This window comes from Macaca mulatta, chromosome 15 (assembly GCF_049350105.2).
Source record: "Macaca mulatta isolate MMU2019108-1 chromosome 15, T2T-MMU8v2.0, whole genome shotgun sequence".
NCBI classification, from domain to species: domain Eukaryota; kingdom Metazoa; phylum Chordata; class Mammalia; order Primates; family Cercopithecidae; genus Macaca; species Macaca mulatta.
The window spans coordinates 44633023-44646743 of NC_133420.1; positions in this window are offsets into that span (position 1 = coordinate 44633023).

Genomic DNA, 13721 nt, shown 5'->3' on the forward strand with positions numbered 1-13721 from the left:
AACCCTTGAAGGAAGGAGGCTTCTAAGTGATGTTTGCATGCAGAGCACTGGATTGGGTGGGCGTCAGGAAATCCAGGCCCTGAGCCTAGCTTGCCTCTTCCTCTTTGAGCCTTTCAAGTTAATTTAATAGGAATTTATTGCCTTTAGGATAGTTGCTAGCCAGGGAAGCAAAACGGGTCTCAGCTGTCATGAGGACTTCAATTGATTGGTGGTGACTAGCCAGAGTGCTTGATGGAGAAGCATTCTGAAGACACGAAGAGACAAGAACCCCTGATTGATTGCTCATGTTTGGGGGGCCCAGGAATAGGAAGTGGCAGCATCCCACAGTAAAACGAGATAAACAGTAATGATAGAAATAATAATAACAGGCCGGGCGTGGTGGCTCACGCCTGTAATCCCAGCACTTTAAGAGGCCAAGGTGGGCGGATCATGAGGTCAGGAGATCGAGATCATCCTGGCTAACATGGTGAAACCCCGTCTCTACTACAAATACAAAAAATTAGCCGGGCATGGTGGCGGGCGCCTGTAGTCCCAGGTACTCGGGAGGCTGAGGCAGGAGATGGTGTCAACCTGGGAGGCGGAGCTTGCAGTCAGCCAAGAAGGCGCCATTGCACTCCAGCCTGGGTGACAGAGCAAGACTCCATCTCAAAAAAAAAAAAAAGAAAGAAAAAGAAATAATAATAACAGTAATTACAATAAGGCTTTCCTGGTCAAGTCATTGGGAACATCAAGTAAAATCATGGATGTGAAGGTACTTTGAAAACTGGGCAGAAAGACTCATGATGTCTAGACTCAATTATTAAGTGTTTTTGTTGTGAATCATGAGTTCCTTGTTCGTGCGACTTGAACCTTTTCCCCAGAGTATTGCCTGGCCTTGTCATGAGGCTGGAGGCTGCAGTGATGTGGAAGGAGACTCATGGGTGAATGCACATTTGGGTATTCATTTCTGCACTCACCCTTGGCAGCTCTGTTCATTCATTAAGACACATGTCAAAGAGTCTTTAAAGGTCCAGGTACTGGCACCAAGACAGGCCTTCCCGACCCCTCCCTCCTCGGAGCTCCTGGAATACCACCAAGATTGAGCAAGTTTTGATCCATCGTGGCATTTAAAGTGCATTGGAACAGTCATTTTATTACCAGGATGGGGAAAATGAGGCGGAGAAAAGGTAACAGACATGTGCAGGTTCGCATAGCCAGTTCCTAGCAATGGTACGCTGACCCTAATGCCAGCTACCTGTGAGTGGCTTTGCATAATTACCTCTAAGCCTTGTCATCACCCCACAAGGCAAAGGTTAAGGTTCCATTTTATGGTTTTAATAAAACTAGACTCTGGGAGGGGAGGTATTGACCCAAAAGCATAAGCAACAGAGGAAGATTTCAAACCAGATCTGGCTGACTCCATAACCTCGGGTCTTTTGACTGTTGTACAGAGCCAGCAGGAGCTTCCAGCGAAGGCTCAGAACCTGGGGTTCTGCCCAATGCCTCTCACAGTCAAGGCAGGGGGGACCTCCTGGGTCAAGGCCCTCGACCTGGCAGCGTCTTTTAAACTCCTTCTAGAGCTTGAAGTTAGTCCACTGCTGGGTATCTCTGTACTGAGGGTGGCACCTCATCCTCAGAGGAACAGCCTGAAAAGGAGGTGGGAGAGAGTTGGGAGCCAAGACCCTTAGGAGAGGTCACTGGGGACATCCCAGTGTACTTGACACCATGAAGGAGCTCTGGAGGGAGCCTGCAGACCCGGACTTCCCTGCTTATCAGTTTTGCACCCTAAAGAAAGGCACCCAGAGCCCAGAGCCTCAGTATCCCCACCTGCAAAATGGGGCAATTATAACAACAGCCAGCACTTACTGGGGAACACACTGAATTCGCAAACTAACCACGGAAAGTAGGTGCTACAAATATCATCCCTACTTCACATAGGAGGAAACTGAGGCACAGAGACGCTGCATGACTCTCTCAAGGTCATTCAGCACGGAGGTTAGAACCCGGGCAGCTGGATTTCAAAGCCTCACCCTTCCAGCACCAGGAAAGACTGCATGGAGAGCCTCCCCTACCTACGTAGCAAGCGCGCAACCCTTGCTTACAAAGCGGTTTTGGTAAACACGCCTGTATTCTCTGGGGCAGCACGCATCTCCACGGTTTCCTAAAGAGGAAACAGATCCGAGAGGGGCCAAAGTCAAGGCAGCTGCAAAGCAGGGTGCGAACTCCCTTACCGGTTCTCGAGTTCCCGCGGGTGGTGGGGAGGACCGGAGGGGGTTACTTGGGCTCCAAACCGGGGAGTGTAGGCCTGAGTGTGAGGGCTGCAGGGTGGGATCCCCCGCTCCCTCCCCTGACCCTCACCCCCAACTGGCCCTCAGGGTCCGCGCTGGGAGCTCGGCAGAAGCGCTGACTCCGCAGTTTCCAACCCTCCATACCCTGCAGCGCTCCGCACCGCGCAGCCTGGAAAAGTCCCCAATGACACTCGCCCGCGGCGGCGACGCCAGGCCCCTCGGGGATCGTTTATGGAGAGCCCGGGGCAGGAGAGATCGCGGCGGAGGGAAGGAAGGGGAAAGAGGGCCGAGGACAGGGCTCAGAATTACTAGAAGCTTAGAAGGTGACAATGATCCACCTTGTGTGGGTGACTGCTGAACAGAGCAGTTGATTCCCGAACATCCACAGCAGCGCCTGGCTCTGCCTACACACCACTCAACGCACGCAGAGCGAGAAATTCTGCAGATGGGAAATGGGAAGCGGGGAGGGTGGCAGGAGGAGAGAGAAAGCCACCAGAAAGGGCACCTATACACTTCCTGCTCAGAAGGAGAAACTGAGGCCCCAGGAAGGAGACATCCAGGAGTCTTCATTCCCTGGAGAGGGTGGGATTCCTTCCTTTAAAAGGTGATGGGAGGCCAATATCCACATCCCCTCTTCCTTCCTCCCCACTTCCTCCTCCACCCTCCTCCCTCCCTTCTCCACTCTCCTTCCTGCTCTCTTCCTTCCTCCTCCCTCTTGCCTCCTCCCTCCCTTCTCCACCCTCCTCCCTCCTCTCTGTTGACTTTTTTCCTCCTCTCTGCTTCCCTCCTCCCTCTTCTCTGCCTTCCTCCTCCCTCCCTTCCCCATCTTCCTCTCCGTCTTCCTCTTCCTTCCTCCTCCCTCTTCCCTCCCTTCCCCACCCTCCTCCTCCCTCCTTTCCCTACCCTCCTCCCTCTTCTCTGCCTTCCTCCTGCTTCTTCCCTCCTCCCTCCCCTCTTCCCTCCTTTTCCTTCCTCCCTACTTTCCCCTTCTCCTCCGCAGCATTTGCAGAGGCTTCAAGAGGAGTTATCCCAGTGTCTGCCTTTGAAGGGGTCCCAGTTTTCCCAGTAGCTTTGAGACCTGCTCCTGTGTCAAATCCTGGCCTTGTCCTTTGCAGAGAGGGGTGTTCCTGAGGCTTCACAAGGCCTGGGGGAGCTGGAGAGAATGGAAAGAACCTGAGCAGGGTCTGCACTTGGCCCCCCTTCCCTCAGAGCCTGTGCCTCTGCAGCCCCCTGGGAGACCTGGCTTCCAGCCTCAGCCCTGCAAGGCAAGTCACTGTGCTGCAGGATGCTTCATTCCCTCCTCTATATATGGGAACAGCAAGGACAACCACCCCCCACTGCTTCACGGGAGTCCAGGGGCCCAAAAGAGCCTGCAGGATCTAGCTCCTGTCTCCCTCAGTGCACTCGCCGTGCCCCTCATACCCATTGCTCCTGCCACATCCTTCCTCTGCAGGTCCCCTAATTTCCATGCTGTCTCCTGACTGCAGGTATCGCACCTACTCGTACCCTCCACTTGGAATGCCCTCCGACACAATTGCAAATTGAAGAAAAGATGTTCAAGGACCCCTCCCAGCCAGAGGCAGAGTGACGCCTTGTCCAAGTCTGGTCAAACCAGGTCCCAGAATTCTGTGCAACAGGAGAGCACCCTCCACTCTGCCTTTTAGAAAAAAGGGTGACTTTTTCTCTCCTGATCAACCCAGTTCCAGGCCAATATGGCTGGAACTTTGGGTTTCTTTGCAAGGATGAGGATAGAAAAGAGGAAAGAGATGGGAAAATAAATAACCCATGTTTAATTTAGAATGAGAAAACACAAAAAAGAACAAAAGGAAGAGAAGAATATCACCCTCCACCCTCAGCGCCCCGAAATAAAGAACGTGAGGTTGTGGTGTGGAGCCTTCCAGAGTGTTTTATGCATATATGTGTATGGTGGGTGTATTAGTCCGTTCTCAAGCTGCTAATAAAGACATACCTGATAAAGGAACAAGGTTTAATTGACTCACAGTTTGGCCTGGCTGAGGAGGCCTCAGGAAACTTACAGTCATGGGAGAAGGGGAAGCAAACACATCCTTCTTCACATAGCAGCAGGAAGGAGAAAATTGAGTGCCCAGTGAAGGGGGAAGCTCCTTATGAAACCATCAGATCTCATGAGAACTAACTTATTATCACAAGAACAGGATGGGGGAAACAGCCCTCACGATTCAATTATCTCCACCTGGTCCCTCCCACAACATGTGGGGATTATGGAAACTACAAGATGAGATTTGGGTGGGGACACAGCCAAACCATATCAGTGGGTGTGAACTTTACTCTAGAAATTCCAGATACAAGAAATATTGCTGCATGACTATTTTTCTAGAATCAAAACAAAAGCTGACTCCAGCCCGTCCCACCTGGAGCCAGGCACCTATGAGATTGGCAGACCCAGGCTCTCTCCTTAGTCTTGGGGAATCTCTCTCTGTCCTCTCTCTCATTTGTTGCTCAAAATGTCAATCAAATTTTGAGTTCCTAATCTTCTTCCAAAGTCCTGAGTCTTCCTCTTCTCGATAAATGGTTTCTTCAACTGCTCAGTTGATCAAGCAAGAAATAGAGGACTCACCCTCCACTCCTCCCTCCCTTTTCTCCTTGTCCTCCTGACAGCCAAACCATCACTAAATCCTATGTGTGAACCCCAAAGCCTATCTGCAGGCTGCCCCCTTCTCTCTATTGCAATAGTCATCTCCAATCCAGTCTCTGCCCAGCAAGCAGAGGGATCTGAGATGCAGGAAATCAGTGCTGGTCCTCCTGTTCCACCCCTGTGAGATGCATCTACTGCTCAGGAGGAATCTGAGCATCCTGTGCCCATGTGGAACAGTGCCAGCCTCCTTTGCAGGTCACAACACTCACCCCCACTACGAGAGCCTCCCTTCAAACACCAGTGCTGCCAGTCATGGGGCACATGCCTGTAATAGCTTGAGACCAGGAGTTCGAGACCAGCCTGGCAACATAGCAAGAACTGCCCTCTCTGAAAAATAATTGTTTTAAGAAAAAAAAAAATACCTAGGCATGGTGGCACATGCCTGTAGTCCCAGCTACTCAGGAGGGTGAAGTGGGAGGGTCGCTTGAACCCAGGAGTTCGAGGTTACAGTGAGCCCTGATGGCACCACTGCACTCCAGCCTGGGTGACAGAGCGGGACCCTGTCTCTAGAAAAAAATTTAAAAAAATTAAAAAAAAAAAAAAATCACCGCGACCTCCTCTGGTTCATCTCCATGAACACCCTTTCCCTTTCCCCTACCCATCGTTCAGATCTCAGGGGAGCTGAGGAGCTGTCACTTCCTCAGGGAAGCCTCCCTGCCCACCACCCCGACCCTAGCAGGTTTGAGACCCTGGACCTTCCATCCTTCTTCCCCACAGTTTGCTGCTTCATTCCTGCCGTGTCTGGCACTCTGTATGTGGTGTCTGAGGGCAGAGACCACACTGGCTGTCGTTCACTGATCTATCCCCACTGCTTCGCACAGGGCGTGGCATGTAGCAGGCCTTCAGTCTTTGCTGAATAAGTGGATGAATGAAGGAATGCATTTCCAGATGACTGCGGCTCACAGCTATAGCACAGTCACACCTTGACCAAATGTCCCTTCATTCCTATTTCCCACCTCCACATTCAATCCATCCATCAGTGAATCCCATGGACATTAACTCCAAAATATGCACCAGATTCATCCTTTCCGCTTCTACCATGCCCACTCCAGTTGGTCTTTCGGCTTCTTCTCTTGTCCTCCCCCATACAGATTATTCACAAGGCCATAAAGAGCAGCCCCAACCCCTTCTGAAATAGGCAATCTCAGATTCTGCCATGACCCCGCCTCATCCCCTCCAGTGGGCTTCACACTGTATTCCATCCAGCTGCTTTCTGGTGCCTTGCAGAGCCCTCCAAGGTCTTTTTCCACCCCTTCCCTGTCCTGTCTCCCACCTGCACTAACCATACACTCTGCTTCAGTCACGCTGGCCTTTGGAGCTTCTCAAAACATGATAAACCCATTCCTACCCCAGGGCCTTGGCACTTGCCCTTCCTCCTGCCGAAGACTCCGCCTCCATGCCCAGCAGGGGCTGTGCTCCCTGGCTCACTGAGGGACTCCTGAGGTTCAGCAGGCTGGTGCATAGTGGATGCTCCATCCAGATTTGCCGAATAAGTGAAAGGACCTCTGCATGCCTCTGCATCTTGTACATCTGTTTGGAGCCGAAGTATAGACCCAGATGTGTTATTTTCCCTTGTTAATTACTGCAGAGTAATTATAGTAAGAAGTGTAAGTACAGCAAGCATTAATGGGGAAAAGAACGGATTTCATGTGCTAGTTCACGGAACATTTGAACCAGAGATGGGCCTCCCCGCAGCCTGCTAGAATTCTGGAGGGGGTAATTTGGCCCCCTGAGTCACAGCCTGAGCCCAGCCCATCCCAGTTTTTCATGGCCTCTCAGAAAATCACCTCCAAGCTGGTCTCTGCCTCAACAGAAGCCATGGTGGGGCTGGGGGAGCCTGGGCCTTTCTGGGGTTAAAAATCTTGATTCTGGCTGGGCATGGTGGCTCACGCTTGTAATCCCAGCACTTTGGGAGGCTGAGGTGGGCGGATCACGAGGTCGGGAGTTTGAGACCAGCCTGGCCAACATGGTGAAACCCCGTCTCTACTAAAAATACAAAAATTAGCTGGGTGTGGTGATGGGCACCTGTAATCCCAGCACTTGGGAGGCTGAGGCAGGCGAATCGCTTGAACCCAGGAGGTGGAGGTTGCAGTGAGCTGAGATCGCCCCATTGCACTCCAGTCTGGGCAACAAGAGCGAAACTCCATCTCAAAAAAAAAAAACGAAAAAAAATCTTGATTTTATGTGTTTCTGAAAAGCTGGGTGGCATCAGGCAGATGACTGAACGTCTCGGAGCCTCCGTTTTCCCATATGTAAAATGAGGATAGTTGACATCTCCCTCCCAGGTTGTTATGGGCCCTAAAAGGGACAACATTTGCAAAGTGCCTATTGTGGGTTTCAGCCAAGTTGCCTCCCTTCCCTCCCTTCCCAGAGTGGTAGAGAAAAGACACGCTCCCTGCCTGCCCACTGCGGGCCCTCCTGTGACTCTTCCCAGGAGAAATGGGGCAAGGCCACCCACTCATTGATGTGCTTCCTCTATTTTGAAAAACCAGGTTGATTTCAACAAGATTGGTGAAAAATGTCTTCGAGATGATTATTTCAGGCCCAGAGTTTCAAAAGGAGTTGCTATTGGCAAAGAGGGAGTGCTACATCTTGATGAGGAGGACTGTACAGCTTGTGCTGGGCTGTTTGCCTCTCTGCCTTCCCCGGCCACACCCACATGTGGACAAACACTAAATGCCAGCTGCATCCCACTAGTCAGAGAGAACCACAAACGCCCCCAGGGCTGGAAACCACCAGGAGAACGGCCTTGGGAGGTGCAAATGACCTGAGGGAGGAGAGTCTAATGTAAACTGTAAAGTGCTGGAGAGGCGGGGTCATTGCTGATATTCCAGAACCTACTCATTGGTCATTTCCAGCCGCTGGGAAACAGATCTTGGACTTGAGTTTTACCTTCCGGATGACCCTGAGACGCCCTCTTGTGGGCATCAGTGGTAGTGAGTGGCAGGTTTTCCAACTTGGCTCTCTCATTTGCCTGTGGAGCCTTGCTTTTCTTTCGGTCTTTTCTTTTCCTTTCTTTCCTTTATGTTTCTTTTCTCTTCCAGTGCTCTTTTATTCAGTGCCACAATTCTTATGAAGATGATATCCCCAAATACCACTTTTCTGTTCTCCAAAGTGTTAAAAGATGAAGATCAAATCTCATATGGATCCTACCTTTAAAAAAATTAATGTATTTTTGCTTTTTGAAAACCATTGTACAAAATTTTGAAAATGCCAAAAAGCACAAGCAAGCCAGTAAAACTCAAGAGTAAGCTTTCTAACTCAACCTAGCAGGCAGCAGGAGAAAGGAATGAGGGTATAGTCTTCCTGAGTCACCAAGTGTTGATACGAGCATTTGCGCAAAACATGTTGGCAATATGAGCTCAGTTCTGAGCTTGTGAAGGAGGGTGGGCATCTGGGCTCAGGAACTGAATGAGACAAACCTCTTAGTCGCATAACTGAGGATTCCATCTGAGCCTCTCTCCCCACACCCCTTTTTTTCTTCCTACAGAGACCGTCCCGTGCAGTTAGTGCAAGGGATGGAATGAGCTCTGGAGTGTTCCATTCATTCATCTGTTCATTCAAGGATTCATTCAACAACGCTCAATGATCATCTCTTGTAGGCCAGACCCTGTGCTGGCACCCGGAGATACAAAGCCTAAAACATGGTCCCTGCTACTCAGAATTCATAGTCTAGACTGGACGCAGTTAGATAAACAGGTGATTACTAAGCATGCTCTGATGAGGGAAGCACAGGGTACTATGGGGTACTATGGGGTACTGGGGGCTAATCCTGGATCCACCACTCCTCAGGTATGTGGACAAGCCACATCCCCTCTCTGAACTTCAGTTTCCCCATCTGTAAAATGGGGATAACAGGACCAGCCTCATCACATTATGGCGGCAGTTGAATGAACACGAAGTACATGCATGAAACGCGTAGCACACAGAGCCGGTACTTACTAAATACTCCTCTCCATCCATGCTAAATTCTTTCTTCAGATTCTAGAGACCAAATCTGACCAGGATCACCTATGGCAGTCTGGATGCCTGTTGGACTTTTGGGAATATCACAAAATTTTTTATGTAGTCAATGCCAGAAAGGGTGGCCTAGAAATCATCCAACCAAGTCTCCTTATTTTAGAGAAGAGGAAACAGGGCCCAGAGAGGAGAGGAGATTGACCCAAGGTCACACAGAAGATCTGGAGAGCCTCTAGGCTTGGTCATTAAGGTTCCAGTCTCTGCAGGGAGAAGGGAGATTCCCTGCACTTGAATCCAAGGATTCATAACTTACTGGGTTGGGCAAGTTAGTTCAACTCTCCATGTCTCGGTACCTCCATCTATAAAGTGGGCATAAGAACAACCTCCTTCCTAGAGTGTGTGGGATGATTACATCAACCAACTCCCAATTCAGTGCTCCATCTACCATACCTAGAATTCATGCAGCTCACAATTTTAGGAAAGCAAGTATTCACTCTGAATCTGTACATTTTGCATCCAGAATCCATGGGTCAGGACTTGGCTCAAGTTCTCCCCTAAATGTAAAGGCCTCTTGATAGAAGCCTTGGGCAGGAGAAAACATGTTTCTATTCCAAGCAGCAGAGAAGTAAATTATGACCGAAGAGAGTTAAGATCAAAAGCAGTGCCACCCACCTCTCCCTCGGATTAACCTTGCTCTACATCAATTCAATGAACATGGCTGGGTCACATTTTAAGAAAACAGGCTGCTTCTTGGTCACTAATAGTCAATTGCCTCTCTTGGCGTGCCCAAGATGAATTAGAATGGTTTAAGGTCAAACACAAAGTACGAACAATTGCATCAAAAGATCAGATTAAATAAAAATAAAAATAAGCAAACATCAGAATAAGTTAGCATCTGGGTGAACTCTTGCTAATGGTGGCCACCCCTCAGCCTTTCCTCTTTTCCTTCAAAAATAGCTATATGCTCAGAAGCCTTTCAGGGGTCACCCAAATAGAAAAGCAATCCCTCGAGATTGGTTGCAAACTCCAGTTTATCCATTTCTCTTTCAATATCACAATGGAAAATCACCAAGGCCACATGGAGATCTGTAATGATTTTCTGTACACTGGTGTAAACAAAAGAACATACAATTTGCCTTCTCTCCCCAGTGGAGTGTTTTATTTTTTATTTTTCCAGTTTAGGGGAAATGCTAAGATGATTTAGGGGGTTGCTGAAATGTCTAAAATTCAAAGACACAATAGTAAAGAAAGAAGCCCATTGAAGGGGCTGTGTTTGTGGTGGAGCCAGTTGTTTTATTTCATTATAAGGTTTCTATGTTTTCAGGAAGCAAGAGCAAAAAGGAAGGGAGAAGTGGAAAATTCCAGAAAGTGATGGATGTCAGGCTCTCATAGAGATCGAGAGCACCCATTTCAGGCTCATAGGGCAGTCCATACGCCCAAATGATCGACTTACAGACTATTTTATTTTCCTTTTCTTTTTCTTTTTTTTTTTTTTTTTTTTTGACGGAGTCTTGCTCTGTCGCCCAGGCTGGAGTGCAGTGGTGTGATCTCAGCTCACTGGAAGCTCCGCCTCCCCAGTTCACACCGTTCTCCTGCCTCAGCCTCCCGAGTAGTTGGGACTACAGGCACACACCACCATGCCCGGCTAATTATTTATTTATTTATTTTTGTATTTTTAGTAGAGACGGGGTTTCACCGTGTTAGTCAGGATGGTCTCAATCTCCTGACCTTGTGATCCACCCGCCTCGGCCTCCCAAAGTGCTGGGATTACAGGCGTGAGCCACCGCACGTGGCCAGAGTATTTTCAAGAATAGCGGTTGCTCACAACTTGACCGTCCTGTGCTGCAGGGCAGGCCATGAGCGGCAGTAGAAAGAACACAGCTCTCAACACAGACCAAGAAGGTCTCAGTCTGACCCTGGTCCTTTGCCAGGTGAGTGGCCCTGGGTAAGTGGTTTCACCTCCCTGAGCCTCAGTTTCCTTATCAGCAAAATGTGATGTTTGAAAAGCGCCTAGAATAGAACTCGCAGCTTTACCACAAATGCCACCCCTCCTCATTTGACTGTTGTCAACATTCTGTCACAAACAGTATTTTATTTGATACCCCCCCAAACCTTCTGAGGTTCTTGAAACTGGAAAATTTGTTTTTACTTCACTGATCAAGAGCTTCTAGTCCCCTAAAGACAATTCACTTCTTAGTGAAGAACATGGATATTTTCGGGAGGACAGTGAGACCTGGGTTTCAAGTCCTAGCTCCACCAAGTGATGTTGCCAACTGATCACATCGTGTAGGTGATTTCACCTCCTTTATCCTCCAGTCTCCTGCTCTGTGCTTTAACACCTCTCCCACTGGCCTGGCTGCTGCATGAGCAACACACCTGGAGATTGCAAGCTCTTTGCAGATTCCAGAAACCAAACAGTCCCCATACTGTGAACTGACGAATGAACTGAGGGATGTCAGAGCACTCAAGGATGTCCACAGAGGAAAAGAACCCCCTTCGTATGTCTAATCAAGAAAGCAGACAACTTCCCCAAGCACCAAGATGTCAGCTGGACTTTCGCAAACTAGCTTTTTCCCTCACAGTCTCACCTTGCTTCCCATGTTCCAGTTTGCCTCCTTTCCCAAGGGATGGGCTCACCTGTTCATGTTAGCAGGGATGGGCATGGGGAGAGGTCACGGAACATGATTCATGTGGTCAAAGGTGTGGCATCTCAGCAGGATGCCAGCCCAGGTGGCCCATGGCCAGCATGGGAGCTTTCAGCTGTTATCTCAGGCATCAAGATTCATTATAGCCTCCCATATCTTAAAGGCGGGGAAAGAATGAAGAAAGGAAGAGAAGGGGAAGGGAAAGAAAGGAAGGAGGGAAGGAGGGAAAGAAGGAAGGAAGGAAGGAAGGAAGGAAGGAAGGAAGGAAGGAAGGAAGGAAGGAAGGGGAAAGGAAGGAGAAAGGAAGGAGAAAGGAAGAAAGGAAGGAAGGGGAAAGGAAGGAGAAAGGAAGGAAGGAAAGAAGAAAGAAAGAAAAAGAGAGTGAAGAAAGAAAGAAAGGAAGAAAGAAAGAAGAAAGAATGAATGAAAGAAAGAAAGGTGAGGCGGGGCAGAGGGAGGGAGGGAGGGAAGGAAGGGAGGAAGGAAAAAAGAAAAAGAAAGAAGAAAGAGAAACGAGAGAGAGAGAGAGAAAGGGAAGAAAGGAAGAAAGAAAGAAAGAGAGAGAGGGAGGGAGGGAAAGAAAGAAGAAGGAGGAGGAGAAGGAAAGAAGGAGGAGGAGGAGAGGAAGAAGAAGGAAGGAAGGAAAAAGAAGGGAGGGAGGGAAGGAGGGTGGGAATCCAAGGGAAAGGATGTGCAAGAGCCCCGTGCAGTGAGTCAGGAGACCTTGGCTTCAGCGCCAGTTCTGCCCAATGACCTTGACTATGGTCTTAATTTCCCCATCTGTACAAGAGGTTGGATTATGTTAGTGTTTCTCAAAATCTATTTCATAGAACAACAATTCTATAAGTGTCCCCTCAAAACAAGAGTTTCTGGGGTTCAAAAACTCTAGGAAACAGAGCCTGCCTTACCCCTTTTTGGTGATGCCCATTTGTATATTAAAGGGTCTGAGAAGTCCCACAGAAGAGAAAACTCTTCAATCTTCTTACTAGACTGTAAATCTCAAGCAAGGATTTTTGTCTATTTTACTCCCTCGTGCTTACAACCCTTAGAACACTGGTGTATAATAAATAATAGTATCTGTTGGATGAATGAATAAGTGAACTTTCTTCAACCCAGTGTTCCCCAAACTTCTATCACAGAACCTTTTTCTATTTATCAGAGCAGCCCTAGGCATCCCTGAAACGCGGCCCTGCAAGGAACTCGCCGACTGGAACTCTCCACTCTGTCCGACCTTCTGATCCAGGTGCCCGTCTGTGGCGTTTCAAGCCCATGCAGCAGGTCTGGGGTCTGGACATGCTCACAGGGCACACAGCTGCACTGCAGTGGAAATGGTGTCAGCTCCTCTCTTGGGGCATTCACGGTTTTTGACACCCACCCTTAAGAGCTTCTGCGGTTCTGAAGTTGGAAGGGTAGGTGCCTCAAACAAGGGGCACCCGGGCCCTCCAGGAGGGCTCTCCAGCCCCTCCCCAGGATGCAGGATTTCAGCCTGCATCACATCAGAGCACATGGGACATTGTGAAACACCAACCAGCCCACAGGTGTCACTTTTCACTCCTCCCTCTCTCCCAAGGCTGCTCTTCAAAAGCACCACTCCCAGCCATCCATCTACTTGGCCTCCTGCACAGGCTGAGGACCATGGGCTTTGTGTGCCCAGCATCCTCCTCTCTCACTTGTTCTGGTCCCTTTGGGCAACTCCAGCTGTCTATCTGGCCTTGGCAGAGTGTCTGTCATGACCCCCCTCCACCTGCTCCCCTCCAAGAGCCAGACGGGCCAGTGAATGGCCCAGGCTGGACATTAGGGCACCCATTGCCCTTGACTCCACAGATGTTTTTAGGGAAAGGGCGCCTGACCAAGCAAAAGCGGTCAGAGGTTTCCCTGGAATCAATGGTGGGAAATGGGGAAAAAGAAATTCTCTTTCCTCTGGATTTGTGGTGCCAGGAGGAGGTAGGTCAGGGCTGCCGGTGACTCACTCAGCTGACACTTTCACAGCACAGAGCTGAGCAGAGCCAAGTGATGGAGGGAGATGCCCAAATGACCCTGTTTGAGCCCCTGCTGTCAACTAGTTCCACCCATCTCCCAGGTCGGTGACTGTGGCAGGCTGGCAACCGGCTGCCCCAGCCTCGTTTCTGAGTCCCTTTCCTCTGGCTTCTCTTACAGAGGCAGAAACTGCTCACA